The following is a 6,702-nucleotide window of genomic DNA, read 5'->3' as shown; positions in this document are numbered from 1 at the left end:
GGGTTGCCTTTATCAGTGCTTTGCAAACTTCTTTTTATTTTGCATTGCGTTGTATTGTTGTGTGGCTCTGTTGTATTTTGCAGAAGTATTCTATTGTGTGAACTCCAATCTTTTTATCCACTCTCCTGGCAACTGACACTTGGGTTGTTTCTAGATTTTTGCTACTATGAGTAAGATTGCTATGGATATGTTTGTGCAAGTCTTTTTGTGGACACGTTTTTTATTTATTTTGGGGTGAATACCAGGAGTAGAATTGCTGGCTCAAGGAGTAGATTAATGTGTGATGAAAACTATTCCACTGGGAGGGAGGTTGGCCCATAGAGCAAGAGAACTGTATGGCCAAGGTGGAATCACTTCATCACATGCACCATGTGGGGCTTGGTTTTCAGTGGGTTGTTTTCTTTTTGAACTCTTGTTGCAGGTTGAATCTTCATGTTTCCAGCCATTTGTCTACTTTTATTAAATATTTACAGAGAATCTCCTAAGGATCTGGGGGACTGATGAACTTGGAATTGTTTCTTGTAGAGTGGCCTTTGACTTACTTATGCAGGTTTTCTGTAAGGAGTTGAAATGCTGCAAAGGCTTCGCTATATTTCCCAAGACCTCTGTGAACCAAAGACAGATCAAAGATGCCCACTTTATGGTTACAGAAGTTGAGGCATAGAGTGGCAGCAGGGAGCGCCATCATTCTTCTGCAGAACAGACCCATCGAAAATGTCCTGATAGGCATCTGCACCCCCAGACTGAGATGTTCACTACAGGTCAGGTGAACCCCTGGCATGACAGGCCCCAAGGTCCCATTGTGTGTGTATGTGTGTGTATGTGTGTGTGTGTGCTATTCAATTTTCTCTTGAATCTTATCACTCCTCTCCTATATCACAAAACTAAAACTCCATTCCCTTTGGGGTAATTTCACCCTGGTACAATGACTTTGTACCTCCCTTGGGATATACTCCAGATGTAGGATATTTGGCAGCAAAATACTAGAGCCAAGTTCCACAGCATCTCTGCTATGAACCCACTGGTTCTTGTAAATAAAGCAGAAGAATTTGGTCTTCTCTGCATTTAGAAGAGAAATCTTTCAAGAAATCAGTTGAAGTGTTGGGAAGGGAGGGTTGGTGATTCACTGGTGGGGCAGAGAATGACATCAGGCCTTACAATGGTTAATTCTGTGTGTCAACTTGGGCTACAGGGTACCCAGATAGTTCGTCAAATGTTATTCTGGGTGTCTGTGAGGTTTCTGGATGAGATTAGCATTTGAATCCGTAGACTGAGTAAATCAGATTGCCCAATGTGGGTGGGCCTCATGCAATCAGTCGAAGGCATGGAGGGAACAAAGAGGCTGATTTTCTCACAAGTTAGAGGAAACTCCTGCTTGACTGCTTTGACCTGAGGTATTGGTCTTTTCCGATTTGAACTAATGCACTGGCTCTTCTTGGGTCTTGAGCCTGCTGGATGCTTAACTGACCAAGCCACTCAGGTGCCCCTACATTACCATATTTAGAATTTCCCACACTATGTTGAATAAGACTGAGAAGCAGGTATCCTTATTTTATTCCTGATCTTAGGAGGAAAACATTTAGTCTTTCACTACTGTGATGTTAGCCATTGGCTAACATCTTTCACTACTGTGATGTTAGCCATTGGCTTGTTGTAGGTGGTCTTTATCAAGTTTAGGGATTTCCCTTATTTCCATTTTCTTTTCCCAAGTATTTTTTTAAAGAATCATAAATGGGTATTACATTTTACCATGTGCTTTTTCTGCATTGATTGATATGATTATGTGATTTTATCCCTCTAATCCATTAATGTGATGAAACACACTGATTGATAGTTGAGTATTGAGCCAGCCTTGCATCTCTGGAATAAATACCACTTGGTTGTGATGACTAATTCTTCCTATAATTATTGAGTTCTATTTGATGACATTTTGTTAAGAGTTTTTATATTCATATTCTTGAGGGATATTAGACTGTAGTTTACTTTTTTTGTATTGTCTTTGACTGATTTTGTACTGTCTTTGACTGACAGCAGAGTAATATTAGGGTTATAAAATAAATTGTAAGGTGTACTTTCTGCTGTTTTCTGGAAGTGACTATATAAAATTATAAAATTGGTGTCAGTCTTTCCTTAAATGTTTGATAAAATTCCCATCAGATTTATTTATTTTGTTTTAACAATCAAATTTATTTGGGGGGAATTTCTTAATTATGAATTCAATTTCCTTAATAATTATAAGGATATTCAAATTATCTATTTCATATTTGATGAGTTGTGGCAGTTTCTGTTTCTCAAGGAATTGATCCATTTCATCTAAAGGTTATCATATTTATGTGTGTAATAAGTTCTAAAATCATGAAATGTGAGTCCTCCAACTTTACTTTTCTTTTTCAAGATTGTTTTTCCTATTTGGGGTCTCTTAAGATTCTAAATGAATTTTAAGGTGGGTTTTTCTAGGGGTGCCTCGGTGGCTTAGTGGGTTCAGCCTCTGCCTTCTGCTCAGATCATGATCTCAGGGTCCTGGGATTGAGCCCTGCATCAAGCTTTCTGCTCTGCAGGGAGCCTGCTTCCTCCCACCCCCCCACCTCTCTGCCTGCCTCTCTGCCCGCTTGTGATCTCTCTCTCTCTGTCAAATAAATAAATAAAATCTTTTAAAAAATGGGTTTTTCTATTTCTGAAAAAAAATTGTTGATATTTTGATAGAGATTTCATTGAATTTGTAGATCACTTTGGGTAATAGTGATATCTTAACAATGTTAAGTCTCTCAATCCATGAACATGGGATATCTTTCCATTTATCTCTAATTCCTTTTGGCAATATGTTGTAGTTTTTATTGTATAAGTCTTTTACCTTCTCCTTTAAATTAATTCCTAAATATTTTCTGATATTTTGTAATATTGTTTTATTAATTTCTTTTTCAGATTATTCATCATTAGTATACAGGAATGTAAGTTACTTTTGAGTATTGATTTTGTATCCTACTTAGCTGAATTTATTTATTAGTTCTGACACATTTTTTCTGATATGAAATCTTTGGGATTTTCTACATATAAAGTCATATCATCTATGAATAGATATATTTTTTCTTTTTTCTTTCCAATCTGGATGCCTTTTATTTTGTTTTCTTGATTAATTGCTCTGGCTAGAACTTCCAATATTATGTTGAATAGAAGTGGAAGAGTGGATATCCTTGCCTTGTTTCTGATCATAGAAGAAAAGCTTTCAGTCTTTCATCACTAAGTATGATATTTGTTCTGGGTTTTTCATATAGCTGTATAATGTTGAAGTAGTTTCCTTCTGTTCCTCGGGTGCTGTGCTTTTATCATGAAAGGGTATTGAATTTATTGAACTTTATCAAATGCTTTTTCTGCAGCAATTGAAATGGTAATGTATTGCTTTTTTTTTCATTCTATTAATGTGGTATATTACATGATTGATTTTTTGTATGTTGAACCATACCTATATTCCAGAAATATATCCAATTTGGTCACAGCGTATAATCCTTTTAAAATGCTGTTGAATTCTGTTTGTTAGTCTTGTTGAGGATTTTTGCATCAATGTTCTTAAGGGATATTGGTCTTTAATTTTGTATTGTCTTTGGTTCTGGCATTGGGGCAATTCTAGCTTCATATACTGAGTTAGGAAATGTTCCCTCATTTTCAATTATTATTATTATTATTATTAATTTTTTTAAGAAGAGTTGGTGTTCTTCATTTATTTTTTTTTTTTAAGATTTTATTTATTTATTTATTTGACAGACAGAGAGAGGCAGGCAGAGAGAGAGAGGAAGGGAAGCAGGCTCCCTGCTGAGCAGAGAGCCTGATGCAGGACTCAATCCCAGGAGCCTGGGATCATGACCTGAGCCCAAGGCAGAGGCTTTAACCCACTGAGCCACCCAGGTGTCCAAGTTGTTGTTCTTTAAAAGTTTGCATCCAAGTTGGTGTTCTTTAAAAGTTTGGTAGAATTCACTAGTGAAGTCATCAGATCTGGGCTTTTTGCTGTTGTTGTTGGGAGAGTTTTGATTCCTTATTCAATTTGCCACTAGTTAAAGGTCTATTGAGGATTTTTATTTCATGATTTAGTTTTGGTAGGTTTTACATTTCTAAGAATTTGTCCATTTCATCTATGTTATCCAATATGTTGGCATATGATTGTTTTAAAATCCTTTTTATTTCTGTAACTTTGGTAATAATGTCCCCACTTTCACTTTTAACTTTAGCAATTTAAATCTTGTCTCTTTTTTAGTCAGATTAGCTAAAAGATTGGTCAATTTTGTTGGTCTTTTTAAAGAACAAACTTTTGATTTTGTCAGTTTTCTCTGTTACATTTCTATTCTTTATTTCATTTATCTCTGCTCTAATTTTTATTATATCTTTCCTTCTGCTAGTTTGCCTTTAGTTTGTTCTTTTCTAGTTCCTTAAGTTTTAAAGTTAAGGTTTTTTTTTTAATAAAATCTTTCTTATTTTGTAATGTGAGCATTTTTAGCTATAAATTTTCCCATTAGCACTGCTTTCGTGATACCCCCTAAGTTTTAACATGTTGTATTTTCATTTTCATTTATCTCAAGATATGTTCTAATTTCCATTTTTAATTCTTCTTTGACCCATTGGTTGTTCAAAATTGTATTGCTTAATCTCAACAAATTCCTGAATTTTCCAGTTTTTCTTCTTTTGGTTTCTCACTTCATCCCATTGTGGTCAGAGAGGATACACTGCATGGCATTTGCCTTTAAAAATCTCTTGGCAGTTAATTTGCGGGCTGACCGGGCTTATCCCAGGAAATGTCCCTGTGCACTCGATAAAAAATATATATTCTATTGCTGTTGGGCAGAGTGTTCTGTTTACATCTTTAGATCTTGTTAGTTTATTATGTTGTTTGAGTCCTCTATTTTCTAACTCATATTTTCTCTAATTTATCCATTACTGACAACAACCTATTAAAGTCTCCAATTATTACTGTAAAACTATTTCTTATTTCAATTCTGTCAGTTTTTGCTTTATATATTTTTCTGACCTGTTTTACCAGTGCTTATATATTTATAATTGTTATATCATCTTGCTGAATCGAAACTATATTGTCCTCTTTGTTCTTGTAAACTTTTTTGGGTTTAAATCTATTGTGTTTGATATTAGGATAGCTACCCCTGCTGTCCTTTGGTTACTCTTTCCATGGAATATCTTTTTTCACCCTTTTACTTCCAATGTATTTGTATTTCTGGATCTAAAGTGAATCTCTTGTAGACAGCATGTAGTTGCATTGTAGGGTTGTGTGTTTTTATCCATTCTGCCAATCTCTGTCTTAATTGGAGTTTAAGCCATTTATATTTCACGAGTTTTTATTGTAATTATTTTGCTTTTGCTTCTGAAATTTCTGTTTAATTCTTCTTTTTATCATCTGTTTATTTGAGGGTTTCTAATTTCTTTCTTTTTCATTCATTTTAAGCATATTCATAATTCATTTTTCTCATAGCTTCTTTAGAGTTCGAACATCTCTGTCATCTTGGTGTTGGTGTTCACACCTGTTGATGTCTTTTCCTTCATTCACTCTCTGGTTGTTACGATGAGTAATTTTCTATTAAAACCTGGTCGTTTTTGCATATGTTATGATATTCTGGATCTTATTTAAACATTTTAAACATTCTATTTTAGCTGGCTTCCTCTGACACTACTTCAAGAGGGGGAAAAGAGGGCCTCTCTGGATGCTGCCAGCTAGAGGGAAATGTGTAGGTTCTCCACTGTGTCTTTATTGACATCCAGTGGGGGGATCCTTGTCACAGCTGGGTGGGAGCAGCATTTTGGCTCCCCTCTAGGCCTCTACTGATACCTTGCAGCTGGCTGATAGGGGTAGATGTGCCTTGCTCTCCATCTGGCCACACCGACACCATGGGGCAGGTGTCTTCATTACTGCTGGGCAGGGCTGAAAGCTCTGACTCCCTTTTAGTTGTCCTCTGATACTACCCCAGGGGGGATATGGAGGGTTACCTCGACATTCTGAATGGGAGTGGAGGTCCAGGCCCCCTGTGTGGTCTCCTGTGACATGGTGGAGAGGGGGTAACTGCTGGTAGGGATGAAAGGTGCAGCTTCTTACTTGGTCTTTTCTGATGACAGCTGACAGGGGTGGTGGGTGCCTCATTACAGCCTGATTAGGGTAGAAATCTAGGCTTCTTGCTGGCCTTTGCTGGCATGGGTGGGGGTAAGGCCACAGTGTTCTCTGTGCTTTTTGGCAGGAGTAGAGCGATTATTGTCTAAAAGCTTTCTCTCCTGCTAGACTGCCTCTTTCCTGGTCCTTCGGCTAGGGTGCACAGGCTATTTTTAATCTGTGCCTGCTGCCATCTCTCAGTTTTTAGTTCCTTGAGCTCCAAGCCTGGCATCGATGAAGCGAAAAGAAAACCCGGGGAATGCAGCACTGCCTTGTTCTTCGGGTCCTGAGCCCTGTTGCCAGTCTTTTTCCTTCTCTGTAGATTTCAGAGTCTTGTGATTAATGTTATGTACAATGTTCAGGCTTTTGAATTCTAGTTTGTGGGAGGAATAGAGAAATATATGTCTACTCCATCTTTCCTGGAGGTGGAAATACACCCATGTATCATTTTTGTGGTGAGAAAAAAAAAAACTTATTTTTTTAACAAAACAAAAAGACTTATTAAACTGTGGCTAGAGGGTTCTGAATCAGTCAAGAAGTGCTTGTCTGATTTAATCCAGAAA

This window comes from Mustela putorius, unplaced genomic scaffold (assembly GCF_011764305.1).
Source record: "Mustela putorius furo isolate JIRA1106 unplaced genomic scaffold, ASM1176430v1.1 tig00000460_pilon_pilon_pilon, whole genome shotgun sequence".
Lineage (NCBI taxonomy): Eukaryota > Metazoa > Chordata > Mammalia > Carnivora > Mustelidae > Mustela > Mustela putorius.
This window is presented reverse-complemented; position numbering follows the sequence as displayed.